Genomic DNA, 26,234 nt, shown 5'->3' on the forward strand with positions numbered 1-26,234 from the left:
CTATGTGGCTTTGTGTGACAACAGAATTTTGGAATTTGGAGAAAGTCTATCCTGGTGTCCGGCCCCAAAGAGGAAGAGAGACTACTGTTGAGAGACAAAATGACTCTTTATTTTCTAGATAATAAAGAACAATATAAAAGAAAAGGCACCCATTGGATGTAGACATTTTTCTAGCTGAAAGGCACCTGCAGAATCATTAAGTTAAACCATCTTACTTTTAAAATGTGCAAATGGAGACCATGAGAAGATGAATAACATTCCCAAGACCACAGAGCTTTTTCAGTGTAATAACTCGGGTCTCTTCCCTGCCCAGCAGTTTCCAGCAGACCACATACTAGTGGAGTTCAGGTTGAGCCCAGGAGTTAAAACCTCCAAGAAACTTATTAATCTTCTGCACATGGAGGGACGGCAGCTACACAATGAGAAGTCCATTTTTAGCTCAGACCACAAAAGAGGGGACTCTTCTCACCAGGTAATATTTAAAATTCTGTTCTTATTTCCGCTGCTTGAGCAATGTACTGATTCTGACAGAGACAAATGCAGCCCAGGAGGAGAGAACACGGTGTCCTGAAAAACCTCCTAGTTTAGAGAGGAAGAGATTGATATAAAAATGGAGTCCCACTCTCTTATTCCACAGATCAATTAATGAAAAAGAATCCACACTTTCAGAAGATACTGTGGAGAATAAAAAATTATTGTGGGATTCAGTTCAGAGCTTTTGGTGTTTACCTTGTAGTTGGTGTAGCTGAATAAACCCATACCAAAATATGCTAAATAGGAACACTGAAGCAAAAAGTCACACCCTCACCAGAGGCTGGAAACTGAGAACAGGGCAGGAGAAAATTTGTGGGATTTGGAAGGAAAATGAACAAGATCCATTTAGAAGGAAAGTGTTTCTTGCACAAAGGTAAGGACACATTTATTATTGAGTTAGAAAGAACAGTGATATCAAAGTTCACTTGTCTCAACTTAAGGTCACCAAAAACAATCTGAGTAAAGAACTTGGTTGCAGGGAGTTGTTGAGTGAGGTGATCCCAAGAATAACAGATCGGAGTGAGTGAGACAGGAAAGGAGGAAAAACCAGTCAAAGGCGTATTATAAATATTTCATCTGTCGGCACGATGTGACCTCTCACAGTCATAGGGGGCACTTTCCAGAATTAGCCACCTGAAAGGCTGTGGCCTTTATCAACTGGCTACAGTTCTCACTGATGACAGACTGGCCTGGGAGTGTAACTGTTCCCATTTCCAGATGGCAGTTGTCCCTGGAAAAGACCCTGGAAAAGAGTGCAGGGAGCTGACCTGAGGGAATTAGAGGTGAGTCCTGTGGGAGGGCTGAATCCGAGCTCTTTAGAGAAGTTCCCTACAGCCATGTCTGCGTCCCGGGGGATGTGCCATAAGCACGAGAGGTGTTGGTTATAGAGCTACATTTCCTGTACAATTTGTTATAGGCAAATTTCACTTCAGACGCTGGGCTCTTTTATACCCATAATTAATGAAGTCAAAGCATCCATCCCGGTTGAAGATACATTATGGGACGAGGGAGCTCCTATTTGTCTTCCGCAGTACGGTCTAATGGCCAGCGGTGCCAAAGGCAGAAAAGCAGCTACCCTTGACATTTACTCCTTCTTCGGTCAGTTTTTCCGCCACTGATGGATTACGTACGTGTTGTGCTCCATGCTACGACACCATCCCAACTATCTGTTCTCTGTGCCGGGAGGGGTGACTTATTCATGAGTCCTACAGTGCTCTTCTAATTCTTCATTTAAAGTACAATACCGTGGAGAACAATTTCAGTGATGATTCGGTTTTAAAAATAAAAAAAAAAATTCTAGCACATTATTAATGAGGATTCTGATAATGCCATCAAAAGGAAAGAGATGGCAAAGAGATCGTTTTAAAATAGGCTGTTTATTTAGTGGGTAGCAGGAAATTCAATATGCAAGAGTAAAAATATTTCAGAAGCTAGAGATCTAGATTTGGGAATTGGTGTTAGATGAAGAGAAGAGGAACTCTCTGATGGAAAGGGGGAAAATAATACAGAAACCATCTATGGATAGAGAGATGGGATAATTCCATGAGAATATCCTTCTTACACAAGGAAGAAAGGAACAGGAAACTACATCAAGAACTAGAGAATCTGAATTTATGACTTAGGAAGCAGAGAAAGGAAAGCTTTGATTACAATGTTGAATGCTGTTGGAAATTTGAAATCAAGGAGTCATTAAGGACTCTACACTTAGTAATCCCCCCTCATTTTTTTTTTTCCTTGAAGAGTATTTCCAGTGAACTGATCATATGAGTTTACTTACTGGAGCAGAGCTGGAATATATATTTAAAGGTTTACTTGAAAGAGAGTGAGAGTGAGAGAGAGAGTGAATGGGGGGAGGGGCAGAAAGGGAGTGAGACAGAGAATCTCGGGCAGACTTCCTGCTGAGTGTAGAGCCTGACGTGGGGCTTGACCTCATGACCCTGAAATCATGACCTGAGCTAAAGTCAGTGGTCAAACACTTAACTGACTGAACCATTGAGGTTCAGTCTGAGGATATTTTGAAAAGTTTGAAATTGAAACCGATAATATTGAGAGGATCTCCTATTATCATGTGTTAATATTTAATGTAGTACAGTTTTCATTTCAGCCTTGATGGTAAATTAGATACTAAGTGCTCCTTCTATGCATCCCACAGACTGGGCACCTTCACATATTAAAAACTACAAACATATGGGACGCCTGGGTGGCTCAGTTGGTTGGGCGGCTGCCTTCGGCTCAGGTCATGATCCCAGCATCCTGGGATCGAGTCCCACATCGGGCTCCTTGCTCAGCGGGGAGCCTGCTTCTCCGTCTGCCTCTGCCTACCACTCTCTGCCTGTGCTGGCTCTCTCTCTCTCTCTAACAGATAAAGAAATTTAAAAATAAATAAATAAAAAATACAAACATATGGTTTTGGTTATTGTTTGCAAGTTAGTCTACTGTGAATATACATAGGAAAGGGTCCTCACCATGAAAAATCACACATGGGCCAGGAAATCATCATCTTTAAAGATTAGAGAGAATAAATATACAGTTTAGACATTACATTCCTGGTCTAATCAATCAAAAAGAATATATTGATATTCATAGTTGCTCTCTTTTAAAATTAAAATTAATGGATGATTCCCAATGAAGTATGATCAAGATATGATTTGGGAAACACATGCAAAGATCTTAAGAAAAACACTGAAGAAATTATATACACTATCCATAATTTTCTAAGGGAGAAGTTATGTTATAAATTGCCCATTCATACTGTGATTTATAACCATTTACACTAGACTATATAGGCAGCTTCCTTCTCTCAGCCTCAATCCAAATACTTTTGAAAGCAGACCTTCAGTAAAGACATGCTCTGACGAAACTCTTATTAAGGTACCATGCCTTGCTATTTTTTAAATATAAAATAACCTTCCATTATTTGACAATAAAGGTGATGAATGAAATAACTACAAAAGACAATTTCTAGTAAGAACATAGGTTTTAGTAATATAAGCACTTCTAATTGTTGCCAATCCAAATGATTCCTAATTCACTATCTTATAAACATTTTGCTGGATTAGACATTAAATAAATGATTTAGTTTTTGCTTTGCTGAGCTGTTTCTGTTTTCTTTGTCTTTGTGGATTTCTTTTCTTTCTTTCTTTCTTTCTTTTTTTTCTTTTTTTACACCTATTTCCTGAATCATTTTATTCAGTTCTCAGAATTGGCTCTGGCACTATCTCTGCTGCGAAGGCTTTCTGTTCCTCCCCACGTGGCATTGATCCCTCATGCATTTGGCTTTCTCTGAGTGTTATAAATCTTGTCTATAGTAGGTGTGTCAGCCAGTGTCCAGTCAGAAAACCATGTGATAGTCTACTTTTTTCAAATGAGGAATTTAATGCTAGGAAATAGCTATAATGTGCAGGAGGAGTAGAAGGACAAGAGAAGGGTTCAGTTCTAACTGGAGGCTGACTCGGATTTACTACTAACCGACAGAATGAGGGAAGCAAGCAAAAGAGAAGCATGAACCAAGAAAGCATTATCTCAGAAAAGAATGCCCAAAGCAGTTACACTAAATTAAAGCAAAAATACCAAATAACATCACTTTTCAAAAATGAAAGCTGAACTCCAGACCAGTAGCCATACAGCGAACTTGAATCTACACCCTTTGATCGTTCCATCCCAGAAGTATTAAAGTATTTAGATGGTGTGTCTAAAATAATTAAGAGAGGATAGACACCCATGAGCTATTAAGAAAATCATTCTAAAGCACACGGGACTTGAAATTAGAAAGCATGGTTGGATTGCTCCATTCTTCCAACTCATAGAAGGGAATATAATTCTGTCTCACGGAACTGTGGTTATAATTGGAGAAGGTGAGTGATACAAAGGGATTGTGTGCCCAGGTGCTGAGAGCTATTATTATCGTTAGAATTTTTTAAAAGATTTATTTAATTATTTATTTTGGGGGTGGGTAGGTGGGAGGAGCTTAGAGAGAAAGAGAGAGAGAATCTTCAATAGACTCCGCACCCAGTGTGGAGCCCAACACAGGGCTCGATCTCATGACCCTGAGATCATAACCTGAGCCAAAACCAAGAGTCACCGTTATTATTATTATTATTATTATTATTATTATTGTTTAATTAAAACTCTTTGTCTCCTTTTAACTATATCTGAATAAACTCACATTAAGAACGATCCATTTGGCTTTCTGGAGGTGTCGATTCTGAAGTACTATAGCCATATATATAACTCTATTGGCACACAGATTCTATTTTGGTTTCTTCTTATTTACATCAACTGCAAGCTATACCCGAGACTCTAAACAGTTCTGGGTGCGTGAAAAACCCTGTCTGATGACTGAACGCGGAACCAGGTGAGTTCACCAAATGAACGCACCCTGCTGGTCCTGATGGGGGGCAGATCCCCTCACTTCTTTTCGAGGGCAGTCCTCATCCCCAGTTTCCAACATTCCACACTGTTGCCTTTTTTATATTCACATTTCACCAGGATCCAAGATTTCTTTGACATGATTGTGACACTCTTTGTTCCCAGAGCCTACTCATATGGTGATTAATATTGGCTTAGAGTGGAGGAAATGGAGCCAGGAACTTTTATTACAAAGAATAAGCAGATTTTTTTAATAGTGTAAAAAATGTATTTCTGCAAGATATTATGTATCTTGCAATTCATTTAAAGTAAATATAATATTTCAAAACATCCTGCATTAAATAAGAATGAAAAGATTACATTTACCTAATAAAAACATTTGTAGATGTAAAAAAGTGCTTTTCATTTAAGAACTTACTACAAACAAAATTTTCAAAACCAAGAAGGAAACTCTTAAGTAAATCACTTAGTGGCATATGATACCATAATTTTATTTATGGAACACAGCAGACAGAGTTTTTGCTCAAGAGAAAATGAAGAAAAAAGTGGAAATTAAACCACAAATTTAAGAAATGGGTGTTCTTAAATTTCTGGTTAACTGAAATTCAACTTTATTAGGACTAGGGGCCTTTGAGAATCAATTTTTTACTCATAGAATTGAAAAACTTCCCCTAACAGCAGTAGTATACTTTTTTATTTAACCAAAAATATTTTTCTTTGATAATTTAGAAACTTATTAATATATCTGTCACACTTATGAATGATATCTGATTAACTTCTTAAATTTAATTAGCGATTTAACCCTTCAAACGTTTTTGACATTGCAGTTTCTTATAACACTTTTTGCCCCAATGGCCTTAGCTGTTAAAATAAAGGAATACACTGAAATCCACTTAGATAAAAATTAGTCTGTTTTTTTAAGATTTTATTTATTTATTTGAGAGAGAGAGAGAGAGAGAAAGCATGAGTGGGAAGGGAGATGGGTATGAAGGCAGTTAGAGGGAGAGGGAGAAGCAGGCTCCCTGCTGAGCAAGGATACCAACATGGGATTCAATGCCAGGACCTTGGGATCATGAGTTGAGCTGAAGGCAGACCCTTAATTGACCGAGACATTCAGTCACCCCTAGTATTAAAGACTATATTCATGATTTTTTTCAAGAAGTATAGCTTACTGTATTCCCAGTTATGTCTAGATAGAGCAAGACAGATTCCTCCCCTGTCTTCTGAGAGCTCACATTCTAAAAAATAAGTCAAGTACAGTTTCTGAATCACCAGGGCCTTCATTTCACTTTCCAAGGTTTGTGTAAATAATTTCATCGTTGGGGGTAAAGAAAGCCCTTTCGTATGCAGGACAGTCTTGGAATTCATGAGCAGAATTTTAAACACTTGATAGGATTTCATGTTGACAGGCCTATATATTCTGATTTAATTCCCTTTTTCCATCTCTATGACAGCACCAAATGGTATTCTGGAGTTTTTTGATTTTTGGGTTTCCCCTCAGTTCTTGCAATATGGCTTCCGTAGTTTCATGATCCAGTTGGCTTGGTTCTGTGACACTTTGCTGAAGCTTTCTGTTTTCCTCCACTGTCCTCTGTGGCTTCCTTCTTACCAGAAGGTTCTCCATTGGAATCTTCTTTTTCCTGGCTTCGTAGTTCTCTTGGATTAATCACAACACTTTTTTAAATGCTCAGTTTTCAATAAAGAAAATGAATGTCCTCCACATTAATTTGGGGTTTGTTGTGAAATGCGATTTTTTTTTCAACAATACTCTCTTATGGATACCATTTATAACTCCTCCAGGAGATAATGACTTCTGTTTTAAAGGACACAATAAAATATATTGATAAAGAAATGCACACTTCAGCAAAGGATGCTTCTAACATACTGTCAGTCCTCACCACTACTGGATTTTTGGAAGATTATAATTTAAACTATTTTGCATGGGATGTCAATGTATACACTTACTCATCAAGATAAAAAAAAATTAGTTATTTGCACATTGATTAGAAATTAAAATGTATATGAGTACATGGAATTTAAAACTTCTAGAAAAAAAAAACCCTAAATGGTAAAAAGTTAAGATATTTAGGTATTCATTGGCGTATCTATTACCCTCAGCATAAGCATATATAATTATGAATTCAACTATTTACATGTCTTGCAAATGAGAGGATATCAAACTGCTGTCCACAAGCTGCATTTAACTCAGACAAGTGATTAAGATTCAGTTATTTTTTATTAATAGACTTTATTTTTAGAACAGTTTTAGATCTGGATAGAGTTGTATTTTAAATTTCTATGCCTTTTGCCAAATGCAGAATATGGCATTGTCACCATCACAGTATCATACAGAATAGTTTCATGGCCTTAAAATTCCCTGCCACTCTACCTCTTCATTCCTTACCTTCCTTACACACTGATCTCTGGGAACCATTGATCTCTTTACTTCCCCTGAAGTTTTGCCTTTCAAAGTACATCATATGGTTGGAACCATATTGAGTATCACTATTTCGAATTGGATTCTTTCACTTAGCAATGTGCATCTCTGACTCCTCCATGTCCTTTCTAGGGGGATGGCTCAGTTGTTTTAGCGCTGAATAATACTCCATTGCAAGGATGTACCACGGTGTGTTTATCCAGGAACCTACAGACTGATATTTTGGTTTCTTCCACGTTTTGGCAAATATGAATAACCTGCTAAAAGCATCCATGTGCATGTTTTATGTGTATATAAATTTTCAACTCATTTGGGTAGTAGCTAGGAGTGTGATTAGTGGTAAGACTGTGTTTAACTTTGTAAAAAGCTGCCGAACTGTCGTCCAAAGTGGCTGTACCTTTCTGCATTCCCACCATCAATGGATGAGAGTTCATGTTGCTCTACATCCTTGCTGGAATTTTGCATTGTCAGGGTTTTGGTTTTGTAGCCATTCGAACAAGGTATATCTAGTGTTATCTCACTAAAAAAAATTTCTCTAATGACATATGATGTTGAACATTTTATCACATGCTTATTTGCCATCTTCTATCTTCTGTGTTGTTCAGATATTTTGCCAATTTTTAAATTGGGATGCTTGACTTCATGTTATTGAATCGTATGAGTTCTTTGTATCTTTTCAGTATAAGCCCTTTATCAGTACGTGTTTCACGGGTCTTTCCTTGTAGTCTGTGGATTTTCATTTCATCCTCTTAACAGTGTTTCACAGATGAGTCCCTTTTTTACATTTATTTATTTATTTTAGTGGGGGAAGGGGCAGAGGGAGAGAGAGAATCTCAAGCAGACTCCCTGCTGAGTGCAGAGCTGAGCAGGGAGCCTGACATGGAGCTCGATCCCAGGACCCGGAGATCATGACCTGAGCGGAGATGAAGAGTCAGCTCCTTAACCTACTGAGCCATCCAGGTGCCCCCAGAGGAGTGGTTTCTAATTTTAGTGAAGTCTCACTTCCTTTCATGGATCCTGGTTTTGCTATTGTATCTAATAACTCATTGCCAAACTCAGAATCATCTAGATTTTCTCCTGTTCCAGAAATTTTGTGGTTTTGTGTTTTCCATTTGGATATATAATCCATTTTGAGTAGATTTTTGTGAAAGAGGTAATGTAAGTGTCTAGATTCTTTTTATTCTTCCTTTTATTTTTATTATTTATTTATTTATTTATTTTTGCTTGTGGACATTCAGTTGTCCCAGCCTCATTTGTTGGAAAGCTGTGTCTTTACGCCTTTGTCAAGATTGAGTTGGCTGTAATTCTGTGGGTCTGTTCCTCGACACTCTGGTCTATGCTGTCAGTCTGTCGGTTCTTTCACCAACACTGCACTGGCTTTATTATTGTGGCTTTATGCTAAGACTTGAAGTTGGGGGGCACCAGTACTCTGACTTCGTTCTCCATGATTCCATGATTTTGTTGGCTGATTGGTTCTTTTGCCTTTCCCTATAAATATGAGAATTGGTTTGTCAATACCCACAAAGTAACTTGCTGGAATTTAGATGCAGTAAATTATTATTCCCCAATTATTTTCAAAATGAATTGTCAGATAAGCCTTTTCCCCTGGTGAACTAACTAGCTGTTCAGTGTGAGCTAACCGTAGAGGAGTGACGATCTGTGTTGGTGGCAGTCTCACTGCAGAGCATTCTGTCTTTACACATTAGTCACATGAAGTATAAGAATGGATGGAAGAATTTCACATTTCAGCTTTCACATTTCATTGAATATTGGCATTTTCATAGTATTTCATATAGACTGACTTGCATGTTACAAAACATTAAAAAACCACAATTATTCTGAAGGTAATTGCAAATTCCAGATAACAGATATTAACTACTTACAACACTATTCCTAGGAATAATTCATGGTCTGAACCATATTTTAAAAACAAAAACATGTTTTTCTTGTGGCCTGTGCAGGATTCATTCCTATCCCGTCATTAGGAATCACTGCCTTGCTGCTGCAGAAACTTTAAATTCCACAGCTGCCAACTAAGTCTGCTGTGAAAGGTGTACTTCCAGGAAACGTGAGCACTTCGAACAGCAGCCATAGCCCATCATCAGCGCCATCTAAAAGGAGCATGGCAGGGCCAGCCTGGACCGAGATCCCAGGGCAACTCTGCAGAGTGTCTGCATTTCCTCTGTCCTCTCAGGAATTGTCCCTCACCATTCAGGAGTATCTAGACTTTATTTATTTCTTTTAATATACTTATTTACTTATCAGCTTGAGAGAGAAAGAGAGAGAGAGAGAGAGAGAGAGAGAGAGAGAACAATCAAGAGGAGCTGCAGGCGGGGGGAGAAGCAGGCTCCCCACTGAGCAAGGAGCCTGGTGCTGAACTTGATCCCAGGACCCTGCCAGGGCTCATGATCTGAGCTGAAGGCAGATGCTTAATCTACTGAGCCACCCAAGCATCCCAGTATCTATACTTAAATATAATTCTTATTTTTCCCATATAGAAATGAGCATGGTAATGCCATATGCCAGAGAGACCTTGCCATCCAAGAAATCTCATTTTTACAGCAAGTGTAAGGATACGTTTCACTCTAAGAAGGCAACAGGGTATAGAGAAAAAGAAATGAGCGATGTTAGTTCTCCATCACCTCCAATGATTATGCCATACCGCTTGGTTTCGAGGAACCTCAGTGTCCTCATCTGTAAAATGAAGCTATTGACAGTTGTGTAGGATGTTAGAGGTGATGACCTTCAACCATGTATAAGGTCACTTGGTATATGTTAAGGAGTCAGTATATGCTTCTTTCATTTAAAGTGTATATGAGGGGGGTGCCTGGGTGGCTCAGTCCTTAAGCGTCTGCCTTCAGCTCAGATCATGATCCCAGGGTCCTGGGATCAAGCCCAGCATTGGGCTCCCTGCTTGGCGGGAAGCCTGCTTCTCTCTCTCTTACTCCCCCCTGCTTGTGTTCCCTCTCTCATTGTGTCTCTCTCTGTCAAATAAATAAGTAAAATCTTTAAAAAAACAAAGTGTATCTGAGGTATTTAATGGTTCTCCCTTTTGCATCTGATTTTATAAATGAGAACCCTATAACCTCATCTACCAGACAAGTCCTTGAAGAAGGTTCATCTCTCTTTCCCATTGTAATCTTTACAACTGGAACTCTCTTTTCTTTCCTAAATCCTTGTTTTCAAGATGATTTTTCATTTTCTGCCACTGTCATAATGTGTTCTCATAAAAGTAAAAGTGGGAACTTATTCACAACCATAATGAAAAGATCCGGGTAGGAGTTAAAGGCTGGATATCGTATGAACAGCTAGTGTGCACAATCACGGGTCGTCTGAGCTATGTAAGGTATGTTGTATGTTTAACAGACAGTTATGACTGTCTGAATGCTGTAGGTCAATAAATAAAGGGCAACTTATTTTTTTTTTTTATTGGTTTACAGAATGCTATTTGTGAAAAACAGAAAAAGGAAGAATATATGCTGGGACACATTTTCCACTTTCCTACTAATTACGATACTCATATATAACATGAATGGAATTGTAAGATACGTGACCTTTTTAATATTGGATTTCTTTTATTCTGCATAATTTTCTTTTGATCCATTTAAGTCATTAGGTATCACACTAGTTTCTTAATTTTTGTTTTCTCTTTTAAAAATTTTAAAAGAATTTATTTATTTATTTATTTGAGAGAGACAGAGAACAGGAGCATAGGGGAGGGGCAGAGGGTAAGCAGACTCCCCGCTGAGCAGGGAGCCTGATGCGGGTCTCTATCCCAGGACCCTGATATCATGACTTGACTGAAGGCAGACTCTTAACCAACTGAGCCACCCAGGCACCCCTTAATTTTCTTCTTCTTACTGCATAGATTTTCATGATATGAATCTGCTGAATTTTTTTTCTAGATTTTGAATAGTACAGATAAATCTCCTGTGAACACTTTTGTATTGAATTTTATGGGGACATAAGTATTTATTTTCTCTGGGGAAAAGGTCCAGAAGTGTGATTGCTACACCATATAATACATTGTATATTTACATTAAAAAACACACACACACCACGCTATTTTTAGCATGATTGCATTATTTTACATTGCCGTTATCAATGTATGTGTAAGACAGTTTCTCCACATTTTTGCCAACATTTGGGTATTATCAGTGGTTTTGTTTGTTTTTATGTTCCTAGCAATTTTAACAGATAGTGATATCTTATCATGGCCTTACTCTCTGTTGCCAGTAATGACTGCTGAATGCTAAATATGTTCTCATGCTCTTATTTGCTATCTGAGTATCACCTTCATTGAAATATATATTCGTGTTTTTTTACCCCCCCCCCTTTTTTTTGTTTAAGGCGAAAGATTTTTTTCACTCTGATGAGAAACCAGAGTATTTTTACCCATTTTTAATTGGATAGAATTGGCTCTTTTTTTATATATTTATTTCTTTATTTTTTACAGCTGAGTTTTGAGAGATCATCATGTATGTATTCCTGATAGGAGTCCTCTTCCAGATGTGTGGTTCTCAAATACCTTCTCACAGTCCATGACTTGTCTTTTCATTCTCTTAGCATGGTTTTCACAAAGCAAACATTTTTAATTCTCACAAAGTATAATTTAAATTTTTTTTTATACATTTTATTTTTTGGATCATGATTTTGATGTGAGACTCAAAGCTGTTCATCACGCCAAAGGTTTGCAAGATTTTATCCTATTTTTTTTCCCAAATACTCTATAGTTTCATTTTATGCTTAAACCTTTGATCAATTTTTTAAAACATATGTATTTATTAGAGAGAAAGAGAGAGAGGGAGGGAGAGTGCAAGCTGAGGGAGGAGCAGAGGGAGAAAGAATCTTGAGCAGACTCCATGCTGAGTGTGGAACCCAGATCGGGCTCAGTCTCACCACCAAGAGATCATGACCTGAGGCCAAAACCAAGAACCATATGCTTAACCTACTGAGCCACCCAGTTGTCCCATCAATTTTGAATTAATTTTTGTAGGACGTTAAAGATTAGATCAATGTTTCTTTGTTTTGCCTGTTGATATCTGATTGCTATGGAACATGCCAGGAGAAGTCATCAAATAACTGTGACTGTCAGTTGACCTTTGAACTGGATCTAGGCTGTTGGAGGCTCCTCACTCCCTCTTAAGGGGGTACTCTGGAGTATACGTTCTGCTCTCCATCCCCACAGGGGGAGCCATTTTCAAGAACGCAGCCTTGAGAGAGAAAGGTGTTGTTGAGATCATCTGGATGGGTATTGTGACTGCACTCAGAGCCACTATATAAACTTTTCTAAGATTCCAGCAGGCAGGTGTGGAAATCTACCCATCTTGCAGCCATGCAAGACAAGCTTCGTGTGTAAGTTCCTTTGCTTATTAAAACTACTACCTACCAATCTGGAATGGCCTGCTTCTTTCTTCAGTCTCTCCTTGCCCACCACTATGGGGGCGAGTTTCAGATTTAACCTGGGAAATTCCTAAGGATGAGGACCAACAGGACTATTTGTTGAAAAAACTGTTCCTCTTCCACTGAATTGCTTTTATGAATTTGTCCAGAAATAGTGGGCCCAACTTGTACAGGCTGTTTGTGGTACTCTTCTGTCCAATTGATCTATGTGCCTTTTCCTCACTAACATCACACAGTCTTGATTACTGTAGGTAAAGAGTGATTCCTTCCACTATATTCTTTGTAATGATTGTTTTCGATACTTTGGTATGTTTTTTTCCATAAACATTTTAGAAAAGGCTTGTCCATGTCTCTGGAAAAAAAAAAAAGAACTTGTGGAGATTTGTATAAAAAATTACATTAAATATGTATATCAAGTTGGGAAAATTTTTTACATTCAGCTCATTTTCTCTCTTTTGTTCAGTTATATATATATATATATATATATAACATATATTATGTATATATAATATATATATATATTTTTTTGTCTTTAATTTCAGTGATTCTTTTCCTGTCCCTTATTCTTGGGTTGAAAGTTTTATTTTACATATTGCAGTTCCAAGTTCTAGAATTTCTATTTGGTGTCTCTTTACCTCTTTCGCTTCTTTGCTTAGACTTTCTACTTCTTTGTTAAGACTTTTTTCCCCCCCCCTTTTTTTTTTTTTCCCCAAGTATATTCTTAAAGCTCATTGAAGTATTTGTATGATGGCTGCCTTAAAATTCTCGCAGGTAGTATATTAGCTCTGTTATCTTGGTGTGAGCATTTATTGATTATTTTCCTCCTTCAAATTGAGATTGTCCAGATTTTTTTATGACAGGTGATTTTTGATAGAAGCTGTGATGTTTTACATATCATGCTATAAATCTCTCTATCTTATTTAAATCTTTTGTTTTTGGCTTGCCTTCTATGACACTGCCCCATCAGGGGAAAGTAGTGCAGGCACTGATGGCTTCCTGACATAGAAGGAGAAGATCGTGTATGTTCCATTCAGCATCTATTGACACCTAGGGGAAAGTTCTTTGTTACTCCTCGGTTGAAGAAGGGACACAGGTGTTTACTAGATGTCTACTACACTGTCCTGTCTGGAACGGGGTCTGGCCTTGCTATATCTGGGTGCCTTTGGAAGTTCTGACTCTCCACTCTCCACGAGGCCTCTAGGCACACCACTCCAGCTAGATAGAAGATGGATGGATATCTCGCGGTCAGCAGGAGGAGGTGGAAGTTGAGGGTCTCGTGGGTTCTCCACTGATTCAGTGAGGATGTGGGCCACTCATTCCTGGGCAGCAGGAATGGAAATCTTCCCTTCCTCTTTAGCTCTAGGTTTTGCTAACTTAAGTTTTAATGAATTTTAAAATGCTGAAATCTTAAACTCGTGGATTAAATTTCATATTTGAATGAATCTATTAAAATTTGCTCCTCCGTGTTGAGGTTTATTTGTACATTTCAAGCTAGAGCAGCTCCTCCTGTTGTTCTGAATTCAATTATGAAATTCTGGCTTTGACCTTTAACAAGCTTCTAGAGATGTATAAAAACACGAGAACATTAATAAGTTATTAGGCGTGCCGGCATCCGCTGGTGAGAAATGTCATTTTGTTTCAACATGCTATCCTGTTATCATGCCTCGAATAGTTACAGGACTATTTTATATTCCCTTGTGCTTCTGAGTTTTTTACCTCACATCTGCTGCCTTAGACTAACCGCTCATCAGCGTTAATTTCACCTTCCGGTCCCTAGGTTTCTCACAACAGCCGAAAGGACCCAAAGGTTAATTTCTGCTGGACCATTTTGGATGGTATATATGTACCCTCTGTTGTCATCTCTGCTCCCGTTGTCCTTTTCCTCACAAGCTCCCCAGCCTCAAATAATTCATTCCTTCTGGTGTATCCATTCTATTATTAGTCATTTTCGGGTATTTTTGAATCTCAGGCCCTGCGTGTACACAATATTCTGTCCTCTTGCTTGGAATCCACAATCGTCCTAAGTTAAACTTCTTGCAGCCCTTGGTGAATCATCTCAGGAGTTCTACCTACTTAGAAATTTTCCATAACACTGCCCCACATATTCCTAAATTAAGTCCAATATTAACTGTTAACACATAAATCTTTGCTGTATTTTCTTTTTTTTTTTAAAGATTTTATTTATTTATTTGACAGACAGAGATCACAGGTAGGCAGAGAGGCAGCCAGAGAGAGAGGAAGGGAAGCAGGCTCCCCGCTGAGCAGAGAGCCCGATGCGGGGCTCGATCCCAGGACCCTGGGATCATGACCTGAGCCGAAGGCAGAGGCTTTAACCCACTGAGAAACCCAGGCACCCCATGTTTTTTCTTTTTTAAGATAAACTATTTTAGGGCAGTTTTTAATATATAAAAAATATGAAGGTACCACAGAGTTTCCATATACTCACACCAGTTTCCTGTATGAGTAACATTTTATTTTATTTATTTATTTTTTTAAAAAGATTTTATTTAATTTGACAGACAGAGATCACAGGTAGGCAGAGAGGCAGGCAGAGAGAGAGGAAGGGAAGCTGGCTCGCTGCTGAGCAGAGAGCCCGATGCGGGACTCGATCCCAGGACCCTGGGATTCTGACCTGAGCCGAAGGCAGAGGCTTTAACCCACTGAGCCACCCAGGCGCCCCTGATTAACATTTTATACTAGAATAGTCAAATAGTTATAGTTCCTGGTACATTATTATTAACTGAAGTCCCTATTTTATTCAGATGTCCTTATTTTTTACCTGCTATTTCTGTTGCAGGATTACATCCCGGATAGTACTTTACATTTCACTGTCATGTCTTCTTAGGCATCTGTTGGCTGTGACAGTTTCTTAGACATTTCTTCTTTTCAGTGATCTTGAGAATTTTGAGGAATTCTGGATATTGTGTAGAATGTCCCTCAGCTTGGATTTATTTGTTTTTTCTTTCATGATTAGAATGGGTTATGATGTTTTAGGGGAGAATATTACAGAGGGAAAAGGCCATTTTCATCACTTCATGTCAAGAGTGCATGCTCTCAATATGACTTAATACTCTTGACTTGACCTTTAGCACTTGACAAGGGTTTGTCAGGTTTCTTCACTGATATGTACTTTATTTTCCCCATTTCCATACTGTACACTTTGGAAGGAAGTCACTGTGTTCAGCTCACACTTAAGGAATGAGTGGTCAGACATCATTTCCCTGAAAGTGATGCTCGTTATCTACGCAAATCATTTGGAATCCTGCATGGGAGGTCTGTCTCTTCTTCATCTATTTCTTTAGTCATTAATTAATTTATATTATTATAAACTCATGAATATTTTGTATATATAATTCTTCTTTATTTCATTGCTCTGATTGTTCCAGCTTTGGCCATTGGGAGCTCTTTGATTTGGCTCCTTTTGCATGTGTTGTGTCTTTGGCATGAGAACAAGAAATAATATATTTCCCCAAATTCCTTCGACAATACTGTTCTCCATGCAGCACATTTCTGATGCTAATATCTGCTGTGTGTTTGTACATGTGGATATGTGTAGATATGTGGGTGGTATAGTTTACATATAATGAGAGACAAAATGGTGTGCAAGGAAAGAAAATACGATTCAGGTCTCAGTTTCCAAAATGTCCATGATTGAGCTTGTGATCTTTAAGAAAACTTCACTTAATCTCATGTGCCACATCTCAAGAAGAGACACCATCCTTGTTCACATGGAACTTGTGAACTTGAAACATCCTATCAGTCACCTTGTGCAACAATCTTGCCACTTAATTACCATTCAGTAATTGTGACTTTCCCTATTTTTGCTGCCACCATCTTTTTACCATCTGCTTTTACCTCGGACAACTGCAATTGCCTCCAAAGGCCAATTAAATTTGAATATATACAGATTAATGTCATAATTAATAAAGTTTTTAAGAGCAAAACATTTTTATTCAGGGGCACATACATATATAACACAATTACATGAAGACATGCAGTAATCCCCTGCATAAGAAATAAGCTCTGGAGTCTCTTATTTTCTCCCTCTACTTGCTTCTGGCTCTTTCTTGTTTTCTAATTTACATATCATATCTTCAGAGTTGCCATCTTTGATCCAAAATTTAGGTTAGAATTTTCAGTTATGGATCCCTGAATTTTATGGAACCTAGAACACAAAACCAACTTGTATCTTTATAGAGATTATTATAATCATAATTTTTCACAATACTGAGGGTCTTTTCCCCCATCTACATTGTAAGTTAGTGCTAAAATGCATGTAAGAATATGTTATCTGCTGATAATCATCTTAATTTTTAAGTTTCCCACACATTAATAGAGAAACTATTATTACAAGATCTTTTGTGGGTATCAAATTAAGTATTTTCAAGTCTGGTGCCTGCTACAACATAAAGGATGATAATAAAACTTACTAGACCATAATGCTGCCCATAACTATGTTCATAGTGCTTTTCTCATCAAACCTCAGTAAATACACATATCTATATGCTACAGAAAAGGTCTGTTTATTGACCCACAAAACAGTTCGAATTGAGATTCTACTGCTTATTAATATCAGGAACTGGGGGAAGCTCCAGCTGTAAGCCTGGGTTTTCCTGAAGTAGGGATATAATGCCTAACTTACAATGCAAAGATAATGGATGGTATAGACTTTATTTAATAAGATGAGGGATCCCTATATAATTGTCTCTATCTATATAAAGAGTTTTAAAATTTGCAGTTTGATATTACATTATCAAAACAACTTTACACTTAATGTCATTCTGTTTAATTTCATGTTAATGAATCATCTTATATATAAAAAAGTTCAAAAATATGAAATTTTATATACCCAACACCTAGGATAAAATATAACATTTTAACAAATTACTAGAAGTACCTTGAGTTCTATCTTCTATTACTTTCCCTCTTTGTTAGAAGATGGCCAGTATTCTGAAATTTCAGTATTCCATTTCACGTATCTTTTTGCTTACCTATTATTTTATATATTTCAACTCAGCAATATATACCAATTTAACTAATTTAAAAGAAACCTTATATAAATGCTATTATATATGCATATATGTATACATATTTACATATATATCTGCACAAATCTAAATTAAGTTTATGTTATCATTCCATGTTATATTTATGAGAATTGTACTTACTGGCACATGTGTCTTTAATATTTTTCAATTTCATCTATAAATATATCAGAGTTGAGAACTGATTTATCCATTTAATTATCCACAGTGATTTAGATCAGCAATATCCAAGAGCATTTTCTGCAATGATATGAATGCACAGATGATTATTGAGTGCTTTAAATGTAGTTGGTGCAACATAGTAACTGATTTTATTCTATTTTAATTTAGTGATCTAAAATTTAAAAACAATTTAAAGATTTTACTTATTTATTTGAGAGCGAAAGATAGCAGGGGGAGGAACAGAGGGAGAAGGACAGGCAGATTGCACTGAGCGTAGAGCCCAGCCTGGGGCTCAATCTCAGAACCCTGAGATTATCACCTAAACTGAAATCAAGTCTGATACTTAACTGACTGTGCCACCCACACGCCCCTAAAATTTGAATTTGAATAGCCACATGTCCTCAGTAACTACTGTACTGAGCAGCACAGAATCTCTCTCTCTCTCTCTTTTTTTTTTTTTTTAAGTTGTAGTTACATCTGTTAATGCTTGTGCATGACTCCTATGGACATGTGAGAGTTTCTCCTGGATCCATACCAAATACTAGCATTGATGGGTCACAGGTCAGACATATCCCAAAACCGTAATAGAATTGCCATGTTATTCTCTAAAATTATTGTAACAATTATACTCCTGCTGTCAGTATATGGCAGTTCCTGTGTTCCTACTTACTAGGTAACTCTTGACATTGTCAAGCTATAAAAATAACAATATTGTGAGTTTTAACATTTCCCCTTGTGCTTTTAATTTTTATTTACTTAATTACAAGAGAGTTTGAGTACCTTTCATGTTAGTTATTGGCCATTTGGAGTTCCATTTCTCTTAAACAGCTGGTCATAAACTGTATCCAATTATTTTATTGGCAAAAATTTAAATGTGGAGCAACCTTCAGTTATGCGTTAGTGGACTCACTGTATTCAAGAAGAATCTGATACAAAGAGAAGCAGAAAATTGTGCAAAGTCACAGTCATGTCAGTGAATGAGTCCCCTCCCCCAATAATTGTCTCTTTCCTTTGAACTTTGGGATTTTGTTGATTTTCTTATTCAGAGAAACTAGAAGAACCAAACATTATGGTCCTGGTTGCCTTATCTGTGACTTAACTGGGTTTGAAAAACAGCGGATGTAGCTTGACTCTGTTGAGTGTTCTGTGGTCCACTGGAGCAGAGTATTGATGAATATTATTAAGACATCCCAGCCTGGAGAAGTTCTCTGTGGGAATGCATTGAACCTTCATTTTTCTGGACCTGCCCAGCATGGTGTTTTCCTATTGCTTGAGGTTCCTTTAGATTTGAAATCACTTTTGGGTTTCCTAACTTTAATACCTGCCCCTGTAATTCTCAAATCATTCCATCCCTCCCTGGTATATAGCACACACATAACCTGTGTTTTGGTATTATCAGTAATGAATTTAGAATTACACAATATGATGTATATTTCTCCCTCCCTCCATAATGGGTTCTGTCCTTCCATTAGGATATAAGTATGTATATATACATGTCTATAAATATGTCTATGTGTGCCATCTATATCTGTATTTAGTTCAACAAGTGTTCATACTCATGTCCACCTCTAATCCATTACTACAGGGATCATTCTGCCCTCTTCTACTTGGTTTTCTGTTTCTACTTGTTTATTCTACTCCAACAGTGAAAAACTGTGTCCCTCAAGCCGCTACCCAATTACAATTATAACCACAGTTGTTCAATTCAAATACACATGTAGATGTTTCCAAAATTGTTAACACATAGCTCGGTGAGACTCAATTTTGTCAAAGTATAATGCTTTGTATAATACTTTTTGCTTTTAGTCTTACAAATTCCACTCATTGCCAAAATTTCTTAAGTCAGCACCTTTCCCACCACCTGCCCCCACTCCCCACCACCTCCTTCAGTAAAACGGTTTCATACACAGGTAAAACAGATTCTTTCTCGTCACACTCTGCATTCTACCCTGGGACCCTCTAATCTCTAAAATGGCTCTTGTCCACATTGTTGTATACATCAAAGTCTAGTATCGAACTATAGAGTTCTGTAAGTTTTGGCGATTGTATAGTGTCGTGTATCCACTATTCCAGTATCAAGCGTAAGAGTTCAGGACCTAAAAATTCCCTGTGCCCTATGTATTCAGTCTTCCCACTAAAAACCTCCCACATCACCCCCCAACGACCACTAAACTATTTATTGTCTTACGAGTTTGCTTTTCCGGAATGGCATATAGTTGAATGTAATCTTTTCAGGTTGGCTTCTTTCATTCACCGATATGCAGTTAAGATTTATTCCCATGTTCTCATGGCTTGAGAGCCAATTGTTTGTCATCCTGAGCAGCATTCCATTGTATGGATATAACACAGTTCATCCATTTACCTATTGAAGGATATCTTAGGTGTTTCCAGTTTGGGACCATTATAAATAAATCCACTGTAAACTTTCAGGTGCAGTGTTTTTGTGTTTTCTTGTGTGTGACTATAAGTTTTCAAACTAATTGTTTAAATATTTAGGAAAGTGACTTCTAGATGATAGGCTTAGATGATGTTTAACTCTATAAGAATTACAAAATTGTATTCATTTTGCAATCCCACCAGCAGTTTAACTCTATAGGAAATTACCAGATTGTATTCATTTTGCAATCCCACCAGCAGTGAGGAGAGTTATTGTCCTTCTATATCCTGGTCAGAAGTAGTAGTGTGATTTTTTTATTTTTAAATTTACCATTTGTGTGTGTGTGTGTTGTACTATGGTACCACATTGTTGTTTTAATTTGCATCTCCCTTAGGACAGATGATTTTGAGCATCTTTGCATATGCTTCTTGGTTATTTGTATGTCTTCGATGAGGTTCCTGCCAGATTTTTCACCCATTTTCCAGGTAGGTTATTTACTCGTTGTTGAATTTTAGATGTTTTTCGTATATTTTGGATTCATGTCCTGTATAAGATATGTGTTTAGCCAACATTTTCTCCCAGTCTGTGGTTTGTCTTTCCATCCCCACCCCCCCTCCCCTGATCCACAATGGGATCTTCAGGAGGGCACATGATCTGGTGAGAACTGGGTCTTATACGAAACTGATAAATTATTGAACACTACATCTGAAACTAATGATGTTGGCTAATTGAATTTAATTAAAAAAAGAAAAAGGAAACTTCAGGATCTTCACTGTGGTAAGCTTCCCGGAAGTAAAGCCCATGAAAGTGTGGGCACCCCCAAGACTGAAATTCCAGGGGTTTTTCATTGTCACAATTGATCAAGAGTGCCGGTGAGATTGTTCCTACCAGTTGACCGTTTCCCAGCTATGACTCTGGATGCACCTCTCTGTCCAGGTTTCCAGGAGGCAGTTTGTTCTGTAGCTTTTATTCTCTTATATTTCTAGAAAAGACATTGACTTTCAATTGTCCAGGCTTCCTTAGTATAAGAACGAATGAGGGTGATAACTTCCAGGATTTGCGCATGTGGCATTGAAATCAGAAGCCTAATGTATTTTTTATAAATAGAATATGGCTTTTATTGTTGTTGTTTTACTTTACATTTGAATTTATGTTACTTATATCCTTTTTTGCATTTTGATTATTTTTTTCCTGGTTTGGCCAAATTACTATTGATTCTATATTTCCCATTGCCAACTTGGAAAATTTAATGTGCTTCTCCATTCCATTAATTTTTGACTTTCTTAACCCGGAACTCATGCATTTATTCAGTGAATATTTATTGATTACCTACTACTTATCGTTTCTTCCTGGCATGGGAGTAAAACATTGAACAAAACAGAGAAGACGCTGCCATAGAAGAGTTTATATTCTAGGTATTCTAGTGAAGAAAAAAGCAAATAAATACACAATAAAATGTCAGTAATCAGTGCTATGGAGGTAAAAATAAATCAGGTAATGGGTTGGATTATTTCATTAGTCATTATACTTGGGAAAATTCTGACAAATGTCTGTATTTCTGACAATAAGACACATATTTTTCTTGTTTAATTAAAAATAAAAACTCTAATTTTCCCCCACAATTATGTTCTACTATCACTTCCCATTATTCCCAGAATGAGATCTTCAAAATGCTTCTATTTTCTTTTTCTCCCTATTCTCCCCTTCATTATCAATATCTACATTCACTTACATGGATCATATTTTATCTATTACATAGATGAAATGAATAAATAAAATTAAATTAAAAATTAAAAATAAAAAATTAAAATAAAAAAATTAAAAATTCCCTTATAATGCTTAATCTATATTTTATTAAGTTCTATTATATTGCCAATATTAGTTTATATTTACTTATATGTATATTCATAGATATTTGTAGAAATGAGGTATTGCTATATATTTCACATATTTCATTACTCATCACTTTCTTCTTTTCAAAATTTTTCCTCATTGTAGAGATTTAAAGAAAAATGTTGGTTAGAAACCTCACTCAAATATCTCCTTTACATGAGAATCATGGGTGATAAACTCTTCAATATCTACAAATATCCTTCTTGTGCCCTAGTAAGATATTGACATCTCTGTTGGGTGTAACATCTTTGTATCATATTATTTACTTCTGGTAGTTTTTCTGCCACCTTTTAGTTTCTGGAGTGACATGGAATGAAAAATTTAATACTGTCCTGATCTTCTCCTTTTTAAGAAAATGTTTTCCCATCCCAAGTTTATAAGATCTCCTTCTTTTTTTTTTTTTTTTGGTGACTTCGAAACCTCTTATATGTGGTATTATTTTTCTTCATCAGCTCACTAGAGCCCAAGTCTTGTTGGAATGCCTTGAATAATAGTACTAAAAATAGCACAAGTAAAGATGGCTGGTGGCTTGTCATTAAGTTGGGACACCTTGTCATCCAGGTGTAATGCTCTTTTTCTTCCCAGACCTACGAGTAGAAGGACCCAAACACTTTCAGTACTTGGAAATCAGGCTGATTAGGCAAATTCACCCAGGATCAATGTGGTTCTTACACTTCTGTCAGCCAGGCTCTTTCTAGGAGATAAAGATACAGATAGAGATACCGATATATAGACATTATGTGATTTTCTTTATAGTTCTCTTAAAATGACCTCTAGTCCCTGCACTGGCCACAGGAGCCTTGCACTACTTTTATTCTATTGGCTTCCCCTTAGAGCCAAAGCCCTCCTTCCCACTCAGTTATCCACAGGGTACAGAAAGTGGCTGGGTTATGGCTGGGAGTGGAAGGGAGGAAAAACGCTTATGAGTCACTATTTCCTGAAGTCTATTCTAGAAATTGCCTTTATGGTTATATATTGATACTGAGAGGTTATAAGGTACTACCTGGACCCTCAGAAAAATGCTAAGGCTATGAATACAAGCAACCTTAGAAAATATAGTCAGAATGATTCATTCTGTATGTTTTTGAATAATACATAAGGGTTCCATAATAAGCATTTGTTTTAACTGAACAAACGCATTTTCATTTTGTGCATATTTTGTCAAGATTTGATGAGATTTCTTGTTTAGTAGAGTAAGTTTAATAACATCAAAAGGATTTTAGTCACAGTCTTATATTCTGGTGAGAATTTTATCTTTGTGTGTGTGAGAATATTTCAGTTTTACTTCCTTAACTAAAGAAATTCTATTTATCATTGAAGTAATTTTCAAACCTCAACAAAATAATTTATGCCTTCTTCAAATTACATGTTTTGTTAGTATTTGTTTAATATTATAATGTAACTAGTTGTTTGACTATCAATCTAAATATTTTTCTCCATGAAACCTGGGCTGTATATAATGTATTTTTAAATAGTCTTTAGCACATATGGGTGTTTAATAGTATTGACAGTAATAGTCATCACATAAAGATATTAAGTTATATGATGTTTTAGAGAGAGCTCAATAATCAGTTTTGTTAAGAGTCTAACAGAGACTACTAGGGTTATTGCTTAATAAGGATATTAAATTTAATTTTTGCTCTTTATTGAAACAGTCTAGAGTTATGTGTAGTGAAATTCCAGAATAAATGAAATATGCTAAAATGTAGCCTTTTTTCTTCAATTTTTATTTTTGAGAGAGAGAGAGAGCACATGGGGTGCAGGGGGAGAGGGAGAGAGAGAGAATCCTAAGCAGGCTCTACTCCCAGCATGCCTCCCAACACAGGGCTCTATCTCAAAACCCTAAGATCATAACCTGAGCCGAAACAAGAGTCAGAGGCTTAACCAACTGAACCACCCAGGAACCACTGGACGTTTTCTACTAACTGGAACCCTATTTGTAGTTGCAGTTAGCCTAGAAAACTGTTCTTGGATTTGTTTTATCACATAAAAGATCACATGGTTATCACAAATCCACTCAATAGTAATTCAAAATGAATTTTCAAATGAATTTTCAAAGCTGAAATGAATTACGTGTTAATTTGCCTCAGAATTTACTGTAAAGTGGAGTTCCCACTATTATAAATCACTGGAGTATTTTCTGAGATAGGTAAACTTTTAATAAGGATATGACTTTTCTTGTCTAAGTCTAGATAGGAAGCATTTTAGAAAGACAATGAAACATGAACTAAAAATGCCCCCGCATGGAAGCGAAGCTTGGTGTGTAGGGTAGAGAACACAGTGACACTGGGACAGTTTCAACAGTGGCAGGGTCTCCACCTGTTGGGATCAAAACACAAGTTTTTGCAGCCTTGAGCATGACTTTGGACCAATCGTTTATATTATTCCTTCCAGTGATAGGATTCAATGAGCATAAAGTTAAAAAAACTACTTGCCTGTATGAAAGTGAGGAAAATAATTTGTCCTAAAGAAGTGCAACCATAATTGTTTTTAAATCAAATAGCAGATTCTTCAGACATACTGGCAGCAATAGGATTCAGGTCAGGTGTGCTGAGATTCTAAATTGCTACTGACTTTACCCCAAGGGACAAAATACCATGTGCTACCTGTTACGTTTGTTGTTTTTATTATTGTTGAACTAATTTGTCTCTTCAAGTGGATGCATGATGTTAGCTTTCCCTTATAGAAGTAAAAAAAAACAAAACAAAAAAACCCAACCAACCAAACAAAAAAAAACCCATGATATTTATTAGTGGATCTCTCTTGATATTTAGAACTGTCATTAAGTCATAGTTACTCTAGGCTTCAAATATGCACAATCTTAAAGTCATTGCATTTAAAAAAAAATCTAAATCAGAGGCAAGATGTTGTATGTGGAGCAAAGATTTCTACTGTACTCCACACACAGTTAATAATCATTCTATTTCCAATGTTGTCTGCCCAAACCAAGACAGTACCTTGTTCATGTCAAGTGGCCAAATCATAAAGTCTACAGATCCTGGCTTTGGAGGGATTAACAGCCACCAAGGACCAGAGGTACCATCGCCACAGGCTCTTCTAATTTCCCAGGCATCCATAGGGCAGTACGCAAACAAGCCAGATTGGATGCAGTCTTGGAGTTTTAAGGAAGGAGACGAGGAGCTTGGATATCCAGCACTCACAGACACGATGCGGTAGCTCAGGGGAGTCCATTACCAGCATGGACTGGGTTAGACCACCTGTGTGGTAGAAGCCCCACAGAGTCCCTGCCATAGCACTTTCATTAGCCTGCCGCTCAACGGGCTGCCCCAGGTGTGCCCCGGGGAGGGCTACAGGGAACTTCAGCTCCTGCTCTACCAGATTATACCTGCCGTGTAGGAAGGCCATCTAGTCAATAAGAGGCTTTGTGTGAGGAGCCATAGAAGGCAGTCCAACCCCACTGCCCCATGACATGGCCTGTGTACTCATCTCTGAGCTGAGGTCTCAGCGGGCGATACTGAAGACCATTTGTACTAAGTACCAAGTACCCTGCTGGGGCAAGGCACTGAGGCCTAAAGTCACTGAACATATCCCAGGGTTGTTGAAGGCCAGCCCGCCTGTTGGCAATTTGGGACTCTCCCTGAACTTTATTTTTAAAGTATGTCTGGCTTTAGCACCAGATTAGGAACCGGGTCATCCTTTAAAACCAGTGCTTTGTCCATGACTAATATTAGCGAGCCAGTCAGGGAGAGCAACCAAACTATGAAGGATCCTCACAAGGATGGCCTGGATTACGATAGGGGAAACGATTTGGATTCCATGATTCATATTATATTTTTGAACTGATAGAAACCAACCTATGGGTAACACATATAACAGTTTACATGCAATATTAGAGGAAACACCTAGTCTACTGTTTTCCATAAGGCACAAATCAGCTCCTGTGACTTTCAATAAAATATATTCTGGGCCTTGCACTAGTTTTTGTTTGTTTGTTTGTTTGTTTGTTTTTAAATAATGTGTTTTATCTCATCCTTGTACCAAATAGGTGCAATAA

General features: G+C 37.3%; 1 pseudogene across 1 annotated transcript in view; it reads right to left on the reverse strand.

Annotated features, from left to right (window-relative positions):
• The window catches only part of LOC308349176 (mortality factor 4-like protein 1), an 85,104-nt pseudogene extending 59,519 nt beyond the window's left edge, over nt 1-25,585 (reverse strand). Inside the window, exon 1 of the transcript in view lies at nt 25,415-25,585. The product of the transcript in view is annotated as a mortality factor 4-like protein 1 (transcript). The remainder of the gene's footprint in view (nt 1-25,414) is intronic.
• Between the last annotated feature and the right edge of the window lie 649 nt (nt 25,586-26,234).

Source organism: Martes martes (genome assembly GCF_963455335.1).
Source record: "Martes martes genome assembly, chromosome: 9".
Classification (NCBI taxonomy): Eukaryota; Metazoa; Chordata; class Mammalia; order Carnivora; family Mustelidae; genus Martes; species Martes martes.